General features: G+C 45.2%; 1 pseudogene; it reads left to right on the top strand.

Moving 5' to 3' along the window:
* Positions 1-417: 417 nt before the first annotated feature.
* On the top strand, positions 418-12,979 carry LOC112247331 (annotated as a pseudogene).
* Positions 12,980-13,180: the final 201 nt, after the last annotated feature.

Here is a 13,180-nt window from a genome sequence, read left to right as displayed (position 1 = left end):
GTGCCAGGTTTGATTGAATGGGACCGTAAGATCACTCACATGACAGAGGATAAAACTGAAGAAAAAATTCTGATGAAACTGCAGTTACTCACAATAAAATGACAGTTCCTAATGAAGATTGTTAAAAAATAAAAAATAAAAGACCAGCTTTATTCCATTGTATGTCTCTCTGTCATGCAAATCTTCAGAAACTCTTTCTAACTCAAGATGTTTACACTTCATAAGGGAAGGCACTGGTGCTCACTGGTTGTGTTCCATGTAAACTCCATCATGTCTGTCTCCTCAGCAGTCGGAGCGGTATGAATGCCCTCTCCCAGAGAACCTGTACCCATACACCGTATCCAGACCCATCTACTCCAACCCCACGTTTGAGGAATGAGGCAGAGACTTATCAAGTCATATATGTAACAATGCATTTACAAAGTTGGCATCAATTGCGTGTGCACTTATCAGGTGTCTCCCTTGCCTGTTCTCCACCCCTCAGGTCCCTTCCCTGTCACCTGTCTAATGGTAGGCTCCGTCGTGTTGACCCTCGCCCCCGATAACCACTTCCTGCTTCCTGGGAATGGCACCGGTGTGAATGGAACAAAGGCTGATAGGATTGTGGTGGACGTGGAGGCCATGGAGGCCCAGAGGATCATGGTGGCGTCGTCCATGACTGTGCTGGTCGGGCTGTTCCAGGTAACTAATTGAGTTAAAGATTCAGTGCAAAGAGGAAGACATTGATGTCCCACAATGATCTGATATCATTCTGTTCATATTAATATAAGGTCTTGAGGAACAACTCTGGGCCCTGATAGCCTTTAACTTGGATCCAGAGTCATGTGGTCTACTGTATCTCCATGACCAGGTGTTCCTCCCCATAAAGGTGGTAATGGGGCTGCTCCAGGTGGGCTTCCTGGTCCGTTACCTGTCAGACCCCCTGGTGGGCGGCTTCACCACGGCCGCTGCCTTCCACGTCCTCATCTCCCAGCTGAAGATAGTCCTCTCCGTCCCCACTAACAACCACAGCGGCTGCTTCTCCATCCTCTGCGTGAGGGTCTCGTACTCTAATACACACTGTAGAAGGACATCTGTCTAGATCCCTTTTGATAGGCTGTTAGTGTCGGAGAATTCATTCCAAAAAAAACAGCCTAGAATTTTCTTTCCATTAAACAACACATGGTTATTGACAAAATAACAACGAAAGAGCTTTCTATTTAGTGGTCATTCTATCCAACTAGGTTCATTCGAAGGCCTACTTTGCATTAAACAAAATGCACATCTCAGGGATAGAGTCAGACATAAAGATCACCACATATGACCAATTCTTTTGTTTAGACGCTCATCGACGTGTTTACCAACATCAGACAGACCAACAGAGCTGACCTGGTGGCCGGGCTGCTCACCATTGTCATCGTCATGGCCGTAAAAGAGGTCAACTCCAAATTCCGGCACAAGATTCCCGTCCCCATCCCCATCAAAGTGATTGTGGTAGGAAATGGCATGGCTCACGGTCCATATTTTACTGCTTTGAAATGATAACGATCGGTGTTTGAGATTCTGTGGAATGCAGAATATCCAAACATGTAATAGGGTCTACGGAGAATTCTGAGGATATTATGAGCTACTATTAATGGGGTGTTTTTAGAACTTCACCAAGTTACATCATCCTAAGTGATAAAATAACTATAACCTAAAGATGAAATGACTGTATATGTGCATATCTCCTGTGTCCCATATGTGTTACATGTGTGATACATCTTTAAGTATAACAGTAACTCATCTCTCACCTCTCCTGTGTCCAACTGTCTCTATCTCCACCCCAATCCACCCCCTCTCTCCCAGACCGTGGTTGCCGCTGGAATCTCCTACGCCACGGCGCTGGAGTCGCGCTACGGCGCCAGCATTGTGCACAGCATCCCCAGGGGGTGAGAGCCCTTCCTGTGGCACTTCCTGTTTCCTGTCCCCAAAGCAGAGGATGTTCTGGAGTTTTTTATTGAGAGACTTAGAATCGTATGGTCCTCCTCTTTAAGTCATTCAGCAGGCGCTGTCCAAACCAGACTGCCAAATCAAATCAAATCAAATCAAATCAAATCAAATTTTATTTGTCACATACACATGGTTAGCAGATGTTAATGCGAGTGTAGCGAAATGCTTGTGCTTCTAGTTCCGACAATGCAGTAATAACGAGCAAGTAATCTAACTAACAATTCCAAAAAAAACTACTGTCATACACAGTGTAAGGGGATAAAGAATATGTACATAAGGATATATGAATGAGTGATGGTACAGAGCAGCATAGGCAAGATACAGTAGATGATATCGAGTACAGTATATACATATGAGATAAGTATGTAAACCAAGTGGCATAGTTAAAGTGGCTAGTGATACATGTATTACATAAGGATGCAGTCGATGATATAGAGTACAGTATCAACGTATGCATATGAGATGAACAATGTAGGGTAAGTAACATTATATAAGGTAGCATTGTTTAAAGTGGCTAGCGATACATTTACATCATTTCCCATCAATTCCCATTATTAAAGTGGCTGCCTTGGCTTGTAGTGTTACCATCAGAGTATTAACAAATGATTTCAACAATAATATCAACAAATGGCATGGAGAAACGTTCCCAACCATACCAAACATAATTTGAAAGACTATTTAAATAACAATGTGAGTTAAATTCAGTTAAATTGAGTACTGTACACTTCCTAAATCGAACACAATATCAAAACTGTAAAAAAATATTTTTCCCAATGTAACTTGTGTAACTTCCCACAGGTTTGCTCCAGGTCAGCCCCCCAACATAGAGCTGCTGTGGAACATTCTGGGCTCCAGTTTCTCTACAGCGGTAGTGGGCTATGCAGTGGCTTTCTCTGTGGCCAAGGTACAGTATATGCTGCAAAACACGACTACACCATCGATGGCAATCAGGTGTGTGTGTGTGTGTGTGTGTGTGTGTGGTACATTCCCAACTTCCTGCCAATCATGTTCTTTCCCTAAGCAAAATTTCTCTCACGCTGTGGGAGTCGACCTGTGATGTAAGTGTGTCAATAACCAAGAGTTTAATATGACCTTCCTAATGTCTCTCTGAAACAATGTGAGCATTGTGGCCAAAATCTATTTTTTGGAGTCACTCCACACAGACACACACATAGTCAGGACACCACTAAAACACTGTGTTGGTTTTCATAGTAAGTATCACTTAAATGCTTCATTCAATGGGTTTACAGTAACTCAACACTCCCTACCAAATCCGGATTTGTATATTGCAAATTAGCACCAAGGCAAATGTTTTCTGAATCAGGCCCTTGTCTCTATGACATCACAGCAGAGCACAGGTACAGTATGTTCAAGGACAACATTGTCACGTTCTGACCTTAGTTCCTTTTTTATGTCTTTGTGTTAGGTTGGTCAGGGCGTGAGTTGGGGTGGGTAGTCTAGGTTCTTTTTTCTATGTTGTTATATTTCTATGTGTTTGGCCTAGTATGGTTCTCAATCAGAGGCAGGTGTCGTTCGTTGTCTCTGATTGAGAATCATACTTAGGTAGCCTGTTTTCCCCATTTTGGTTGTGGGTGTTTAATTTCTGTTTAGTGTCTGTTCACCTGGCAGAACTGTTTAGTTTTCGCTTCGTTGTTATTTTGTGTAGTGTTCAGTTTTTTTCCCCCTTCCACCAACGAGAATCGTTATAGAAACACCCACCAACCAAGGACCAAGCAGCGTTCTCTGGACTCATGGGCATGGGAGGAGATTTTAGACGGTAAGGGACCCTGTGCACAGACTGGGGAATATCGCCGCCCCAAGGAAGAACTGGAGGCAGCGAGAGCTGAGCGGCGGCGATATGAGGAGGTAGCACGGCAGCGCGACAGGCACGAGAGGCAGCCCCCTCAAAATTGGGAGGGGGCACACGGGGAGTGTGGCGGAGTCAGGTTGGAGACCTGAGCCCAATCCTCCGGCTTACCAGAGGAAGCGCAGTACTGGTCAGGCACCGTGTTATGCGGTCAAGCGCACTGTGTCGCCAGTATGCGCTCATAGCCCAAGGCGCTATAGGCTAGCCCCCCGCAAGTGCCATGCGAGTGTGGGCATCCAGTCAGGGCGTGTTGTGCCAGCTCAGCGTGTCTGGTCTCCAGTACGCAGTTTCGGCCCAGGGTATCCTGCGCCGGCTCTGCGTGCTGTGTCTCCGGGGAGCTGGGAGGGTGCAGTGCGTCCTATGCCTGCGCTCCGCCCGTGCCGGGCGAATGTAGGCATTGAGCCTAAGGGAGAGGTGCGAGTGGCATGCACCAGATCTTCAGTGCTCACCCACAGCCCGGTTCAACCTGTGCCTGCACTCTGGAGTGGTCATCCAGCCTGGAGGAGTGGTGCCAAGGTTGCGCACCAGAGCTCCAGTGCTCCCCCACAGCCCAGTCCATCCGGTGCCTCCTCCACACACCAGGCCTACTGTAGGTCTCCCCAGCCTGGTGGGTCCTGTGGCAGCCCCACGCACCAGGCTGTCTCTCCGTCTCCTCCCTCCAGGTTCACTCATCTGTCCTGAGTTGCCAGAGCCGCCCGTCTGTCCTGAGTTGCCGGAGCCGCCCGTCTGTCCTGAGTTGCCGGAGCTGCCCGTCTGTCCTGAGTTGCCGGAGCCGCCCGTCTGTCCTGAGTTGCCGGAGCCGCCCGTCTGTCCTGAGTTGCCGGAGCCGCCCGTCTGTCCTGAGTTGCCGGAGCCGCCCGTCTGTCCTGAGTTGCCGGAGCCGCCCGTCTGTCCTGAGTTGCCGGAGCCGCCCGTCTGTCCTGAGCTGCCGGAGTCGCCCTTCACTACGGCGCTGCCGGAGTCTCCCGCATGTCCGCAGTTTTTCAATTAAAATATGACGAATACTTACCACGCTGCATTTTGGTCCTCCTCTCCTTCCACCAACGAGAATCGTTATAAACATTTGCAGATTGACACTGGTTTCTCAGCTGTAACGTGTGTGATGCTCCATGTGTCATTTGCAGTAGATTGACCAGGCTCTCTCCCTGTGTGTCCTAGGAGCTGATAGCGTTCGGGTTCAGTAATGTGTTCTGTGTGCTGCTTCTCCGGCTTTGTGGCAAGCACTGCACTGTCCCGCACCGCTGCACTGTCCCGCACCGCTGTACAGGAGAGCACCGGTGGCAAGAGTCAGGTACACTATACAGTACTTATAGGCTAGAAACACACACACAATCACTGGTGCCGTTACAAACGTGTATACTACTCCTACAGATGGCTGGTATAATCTCAGCTGTGATGGTAATGATTGTGATCCTGGCTCTGGGGCACCTCTTGGAACCCCTGGAAAAGGTTAGGAAAGGGATCAATGATCATGCAGAGTGTGAAATGGGATTGGTGTAGACTAACACAACTTATCCAGCTCTGTATTGGTCCCACAGTCAGTGCTGGCAGCCATCGTCATCGCCAACCTGAAGGGAATGTTCATGCAGGTGACAGAGGTGCCCACACTGTGGAGACAGAACAGAGCAGACTGTGTGAGTAACACTGTAGAGCGCCGTCCACATTCAATCCCCTGACGTACTATAGATGACATAAAAGCATGATCAACTTGGTGTACATGGAATAACTGTTTATGTAGTCACTGGCAGTAAAGATACCACAGTGTGTTGATGTCACTCAATCCACTGTATTTCACTTCAATGTAACAATTGAACTAGGACTTTCTCTGCTGGATCTCATCATAAGTTAAAACTGAAACTTGTTATTTTCCCAGTTCATTTGGCTGGCGACCTGCCTGGCTTCTGTGGTGTCGGGACTGGACGTGGGACTGCCGGCTGGCCTGCTGTTTGAGATGGGAACTGTGTTGGTCAGGACACAGTTGTGAGTGACACATAACACCTATAGCACGTAACACACTACATAGTACCAATCACATACATTACTAGATGCATTCTGGGAAGGCCTAGATTAGATGTCATATTTTGATGTAGATATTGTTATGTACACTACAGTATCTACCCTGTATTGTAAATCCATTAACCCTGAATCAGAAGATCAAAAGATTTCACTGGCTTGCGTGTTTGACCACATGCTCTTCACCGCTGCGTAGATAAGAGTCTATAAACGTCAGTCGGCGAGACTGAGTAATACTGAGCAGGCCTCTTCTGTAATCAAAGGCTATTAGGATGGCTTTGAAGTCTTCAGCTCGTGTCATTAGAAATATCGACTTTCCCAAACCCACTGATGTATAACATAAAGCAAATAAGCATTAAAAATAACTGCAAAGACATTATAGGATTCATATGCTTGATGTGTCCTAGTTTAAACGGTCATTACTTATATTGTCTGTCTACAAAATAGAAATGATTAGGATGGCATTAAGAAAAATATATTTTATTTATTTAAAAAAAATAGTCCTGCATGCTCTACACTTGGAAACATACCCGGCACAAACATATACAGGAACATGAAAGACTACAAGAATGTAAGACATCTGATATGTTTGAACTCTAATTAATATATACCAGAACTGGATGCCAGAAATAAATGCAATAATTAGGCCTTCCTCTTTCAGATTACAGAAGTTCCCGGAATTAAGATTTTTAAGTGCAATGCTCCTATCTACTTTGCCAACATTGACTACTTCAAAGAGCGATTGAGAGCCACGGTGATTGAACTCGTTATATTTCCCCTTGGCATTGTATAGATTGTGGATAGGCCTTATCATTCTACAAGCAGGCAAGATGAAAGTTTGTTGTGCATTTGACCTTTGACATGCAGGTGGGGTTTGACTCTGTCAAAGTGTTCAAGAAGAGGAATAAGGCCCTCAAGAAGATTCACAAGCTCATAAAGAAAGGGAAACTGAGGGTGACAGAGGTACGATACAGTCTGATTATTGATAACATTCATCTGTTCAGCTCAGAATCTTTTGAAACAGGGAATTTCCATCTTCAGTCTCCTTTCAATCCTTTACACTCATTTAGTTTTGCTCTGTAATGTGAGCTCCAGTGCCTGGTAACCAGTTAGGATTTTATGATTGGTTGTGGAACTACATTTGACTTGATTGGTTGAACCTCCGTTCCCCCAGACCGGGGAGGTGGTATCCGAGGTCTCCCTGGGTGTCGACAACAAGGGTTTCAAGAGCGAGCGGGACAGTGGGCGGGAGTCCGGGCAGGTGGAGGACGGGGATTGGCCTGTGCCAGAGGTGGAGGTCCGTGTGGATTGGGCCATGGAGCTGTCAGTCAGGGTGTCGGTACCTAAGGTCCAGCTCCACAGCCTGGTATTGGACTTTTCAGCCGTGTCCTTCCTAGACGTGGTGGCCGTCAAGTCCCTCAGACAGGTGGGGCGGACTCTACTACTGGTACCATCCATATGATATTCTATAGAATAGATTTTACAGACTACAGTTCATTTAAAGACAAAAGATCCCTTACTACAGTGTTATAGTGAGTCATCTTTCTGACATCATTTGAGCTAGTGATCTACTGTATGACGAGGCATCACGTCACAGCTTATACACAGTGCCCCAGCTCATGACAATGCACAAATGACACAACTAAAGGAACGAATACCCTCTGTATGGTTCAGTGGAGGTCGGGGACGTTTAAGATGAGGGAGGATGATTTTTTTTTAATGAACATGGCCTTATTACTATCACAGCATATTGGATGATTGTCATTCATATTCCATTCACCCAGCTCAATCTAACAGCGTTAGGTTTAGGCTACTACATGATACAAAACATTTCCCTATACCCATCAGGACAGTTTACAACACCGATCGAGAGAAAAATGAGAATAATCAAGGTGACAGACAATGACACATTCAATACTGCATCGCACAATCTTGCATGCATCTAGCTGATTTAGGGTGTAATCATTAGTCAAACAGTTGCAAATCAGATATTCTTTTGGGCAAATGTAGGTATGTTTATCCCTCTTTCGTTATGTTTGCTTCCGTTTAAGACACGTTTTTTTCAACAGAATGGGTGGAATGAATACAGCACTGATCACACGCAAAAACAGTTCACTTTCATAGCAGTCACATACAAACAGCATGATCATTTTGCCAGTTGTATAATTCCTTTTCGCATCTACACGCTCTCTTTCTCTCACCTTTTCCCTTCGCTTGTGGACATCAGTGCACAACACATCAGCGATCTGTGCCCAAGCAAAAAAAACTTTGCTGGACATTTTTATTTAAATATATTTTTTTATTCTGATTTTTCAGGGGGTGCTGCAGCACCCTCAGCACCCCTACTTCATGATTACTGTGAGCCTTCCACGTTTTGTATTGAAGTCTAGCTGTCTTCTGGCTACACCGTTGGTGCTACCCTACAGAGGGCTGTGAATGCTACTGTAGACCTTCATTGCAAAACAGTGTGTATAAATCAATTATTTGGTGACATGTGAATATATTTAGTGTAGTTTTATGTAAAAATGCAAACATTTTTATGAAATTCACTGAGGAGGGTGGTCCTCCCCAGTTCAACAGCCTCAGAATACTACACTGCTCAAAAAAATAAAGGGAACACTTAAACAACACAATGTAACTCCAAGTCAATCACACTTCTGTGAAATCAAACTGTCCACTTAGGAAGCAACACTGATTGACAATAAATTTCACATGCTGTTGTGCAAATGGAATAGACAACAGGTGGAAATTATAGGCAATTAGCAAGACACCCCCAATAAAGGAGTGGTTCTGCAGGTGGTTACCACAGACCACTTCTCAGTTCCTATGCTTCCTGGCTGATGTTTTGGTCACTTTTGAATGCTGGCGGTGCTTTCACTCTAGTGGTAGCATGAGACGGAGTCTACAACTCACACAAGTGGCTCAGGTAGTGCAGCTCATCCAGGATGGCACATCAATGCGAGCTGTGGCAAGAAGGTTTGCTGTGTCTGTCAGCGTAGTGTCCAGAGCATGGAGGCGCTACCAGGAGACAGGCCAGTACATCAGGAGACGTGGAGGAGGCCGTAGGAGGGCAACAACCCAGCAGCAGGACCGCTACCTCCGCCTTTGTGCGAGGAGGAGCAGGAGCACTGCCAGAGCCCTGCAAAATGACCTCCAGCAGGCCACAAATGTGCATGTGTCTGCTCAAACGGTCAGAAACAGACTCCATGAGGGTGGTATGAGGGCCCGACGTCCACAGGTGGGGGTTGTGCTTACAGCCCAACACCGTGCAGGACGTTTGGCATTTGCCAGAGAACACCAAGATTGGCAAATTCGCCACTGGCGCCCTGTGCTCTTCACAGATGAAAGCAGGTTCACACTGAGCACATGTGACAGACGTGACAGTCTGGAGACGCCGTGGAGAACGTTCTGCTGCCTGCAACACCCTCCAGCATGACCGGTTTGGCGGTGGGTCAGTCATGGTGTGGGATGGCATTTCTTTGGGGGGCCGCACAGCCCTCCATGTGCTCGCCAGAGGTAGCCTGACTGCCATTAGGTACCGAGATGAGATCCTCTGACCCCTTGTGAGACCATATGTTGGTGCGGTTGGCCCTGGGTTCCTCACAAAAGCAAAGACAATGCTAGACATCATGTGGCTGGAGTGTGTCAGCAGTTCCTGCAAGAGGAAGGCATTGATGCTATGGACTGGCCCGCCCGTTCCCCAGACCTGAATCCAATTGAGCACATCTGGGACATCATGTCTCGCTCCATCCACCACAGACTGTCCAGGAGTTGGCGGATGCTTTAGTCCAGGTCTGGGAGGAGATCCCTCAGGAGACCATCCACCACCTCATCAAGAGCATGCCCAGGCATTGTAGGGAGGTCATACAGGCACGTGGAGGCCACACACACTACTGAGCCTCATTCTGACTTGTTTTAAGGACATTACATCAAAAGTGGATCAGCCTGTAGTGAGGTTTTACACTTTAATTTTGAGTGTGACTCCAAAAATTTGATTTCCATTTAATTTTTGTGTGATTTTGTTGTCAGCACATTCAACTATGTAAAGAAAAAAGTATTTAATAAGAATATTTCATTCATTCAGATCTAGGATGTGTTATTTTAGTGTTCCCTTTATTTTTTTGAGCAGTGTATTTTAATAATGCCTTGTGGCTGTTTTGTTTACTGTAGCAATCTCAGGGCACAGGAATGTGCTTGTGTGTTTAGAGGGTTTGTGTGTTTAGTGATATCAGAGCTTAACCCTGTGAGATTAATGGCATGGTGTCACACTAATCTATCCCCCTCTGTCCTCTACAAGTCATTAACGAGTTCCTACGCATTGGAGTCAATGTCTACATCGTAGGCTGTGACGGTACGGTTTGGGATGAAAAAATACAGTATATGTCACTATTTAAAGTCTTGAGCATAGTAAGCAGTGTTATCGGGACAGTGCTATTACTTTCTTACAAAGTATTCTGCTGTAAAATGTTTGTTCAATGCTGCCAAGTGGATTAGAATGAACTAAAAGCAGATTGTACTATCAAAATGTCCATGTCATAATAATGGTTGTGTTTTGTTGGCCTGCTTGGAGGTTTACATTCTGATAACTGGTGGTGTCTGTGCCAGTCTGTTTCAGCACTGGACAGCCCCTGTCTTCTGCATTGGGTTATTTGCTGTTGTTATTGGTCTCTCTAACTGGCATCTAACACTCCAGATGAAATTGGTTGGAAAATGGAAGCATTGGCCTTCTTCGACTTGGAGGTCATACGAGATCTCTTCTTTCTCTCTGTCCACGATGCCATCCTCTTCATCAAACTGGAGACAGCCAATGGGAGCATGCAGGATGCCATGGTTGAGGGGGTGAGGGACCAGGAAATCTGTGGATTATTCTCTGATTTTAATTGATGCTCAAACAACTGACTAAAGACTGTATTAACCTTGCTATCTTGTCTTTGCCAGCTTTCTGTAAGGCAGGACTGCAAGGGGCCACCACCTTTCACTGAGGAAGAGGACCTGATTGAGACCTATGACAACCAGCATAGAGTGAGAACTATTCATCACTCCATTCTCTTTTATTGTCAGTCGCATCAGAATGTTTGACAGCCATAATTTTGTCCATTATCTATCCAAGTCTCTCATCCATAGGCAATCCATGGACTCTCCAATTAACACAGAAACGCAGAAGAGCTGACTGTGTATCTGTGTTCTCTGTGAACGGAGGATCAACCAGTATAGATTACTTTCCAGAAGGGACCACGGTCAAATCAGGGGACACTGACGATGGATTTTCCCCAGACTACAGCTCAAACTCAGGGGAAGCTACACTTAGCCAACTGAGTGTAACGTTGGAGTGGACTAAGAGGGTGATTTGAGGCAGCCGATCATTGATATCTCTCTTTAACAACCGTAAAGTGTCTTAATTATATCAATGAATAATAAAGTAATTTAGTTGTATATATTTAGATTATTGTAAACGCTCTGCTATGTCAAGGCCCTTCTCTTTTACAAGTGTAAATAATGTCAATAGGGATGAAGTACAACAGGAGTTAGACATGTCCTTTTCCTTGGGCGCATTTCGACAACAGGACCATTGTTTGTGTCGAGGGCTTTCGGAAGAACAAATGCATAAATACAGAAGTCCTGCTCATCCGTGCAGCCGCAGTTGATCTGTGTTATAAACACTCAGTTTCCTCCCTCCCGAGATGAGCACTCCCATGGGGCGGAAGGGACATCAGAGGACCTCGGCTGAACCTGGAAGACGTAAGGAGAGACACTTCTGTTTTATTTGTGGCCTACTTAGTTAACAAGAGAAACGAGTGGTACTACCTCCCAAATCCTTTTTCTCCTAGACCCATCCACGGCACAGGAAGTGATATCATACAGGAAGAGTTGAAGTGTGTGTGTAAATAATGACTGTCTATTATATTGACAAGATATTAGAGTGACTGCTCTAACAATGGAAACACATGTCCTCAAAGATGGAAGGCAGGCGGAAGGTGGCGAGATCAGGTGAGACCATTCTAGCCAATGAGAGGGTAGATACATGTGTGAACAACAGGCCATAGAGATAGATAGAGGACTCATCTTTGTATCGGTGCAATCATAATGTCTGTACCAGCATGTGCAGCGCCATTGAAGCTATCTCCATTTTAACGTTTTTTTTTATTCATTAGCTGATTTCTCCCAACTCATTGCCTGATGACTCAAACTAAATTGTTCCGCTGCTCTATCATTTGCTACATACTTCAGTCTGAGACTGCCCTCATTGAAGTTGTTTGCGGTGATGTCAAAATGAGGGGTGTTTTACAAAACAAGTCCTCGGCGATTAGATCATCTCTAAGCAAGAGGAGTATCAAAGCCAATAACGAATTTTCAAACACCGCTTTACCCACGTGTGTTCTGGCTCTGAGCCAACCCATCGGTTTTTGGGACCAATCAGATGGTCTAAAACGGATTTCCATTCTAGAGGAGTTACTTAGATCCAGACTCATTGTAGAGAAGAAAATAACATCTGCGGGCGTGGAGTAAGCGTTTGGCTGGAGCAAGGGGTTTAGGTAGCCAGGCAACCCAACTCATAGGAATCCCCACCCAGTTGATTCGTGTAAAACGGTGAAAGCCCTCAATGGCAATGTCCATGCTAAAATGAGTTATATCCATGATGAGTCTATTCATCTCTGACAACTGGCACAACTCCGATATAAAGTTGTTTTTGAGTAACATTCTGAGCATCATGAAACTTCTATTCGATCAAATAAGCCTCCCATAGCAAATTATCAATTCCATTTTTTGTTGACCAAATTTGATACAAAAATTCCTCACTTCGTTGGCTTATTTTTGTGGACAGATTTTGGGCAGAGTAAAACCTTTCACATTTCCTCTTCCTCTCTGGTTTAAAGGGTTTGGTTGGTTGTTTTTTATTAAGGCCATTAAGAGATAAATGAGGCAATGTTGCGTTCTCAGCCATCAACTCTACAATAAAAGGCAGACTGTTGTAAAAAATGTGTACTAGCAATACCAAGAGCAGAACTGTAAAGTTGTTTTTCTTTCAATCATGTCTAAATATGGACTGTAAGCATTACTGCTGACTTTGAAGAGATTTTTGTCATATTTCTGGATTTGATTGTACAATTAAAGCTTTGTGGAATATTACATTTAGTGTCATATTTCCTTTCCCAGTTAATCAAAATATCCTTATCTGCCTTTGGCCATGTGCGAGGTAGGAGTTGTCTGTGCAGACTACGGCCCTAGCGATCCCCTGATGTTCCTGTGTCGGTTACTGTGAAGTAAGCTTGATAGTGTTGTGTTACTAATTGTGGGAATTGTGTAAAGGCATTTATCACCGTATGTACA

The sequence above is a fragment of the Oncorhynchus tshawytscha genome, linkage group LG33 (assembly GCF_018296145.1).
Source record: "Oncorhynchus tshawytscha isolate Ot180627B linkage group LG33, Otsh_v2.0, whole genome shotgun sequence".
NCBI classification, from domain to species: domain Eukaryota; kingdom Metazoa; phylum Chordata; class Actinopteri; order Salmoniformes; family Salmonidae; genus Oncorhynchus; species Oncorhynchus tshawytscha.
This window is presented reverse-complemented; position numbering and strand designations above follow the sequence as displayed.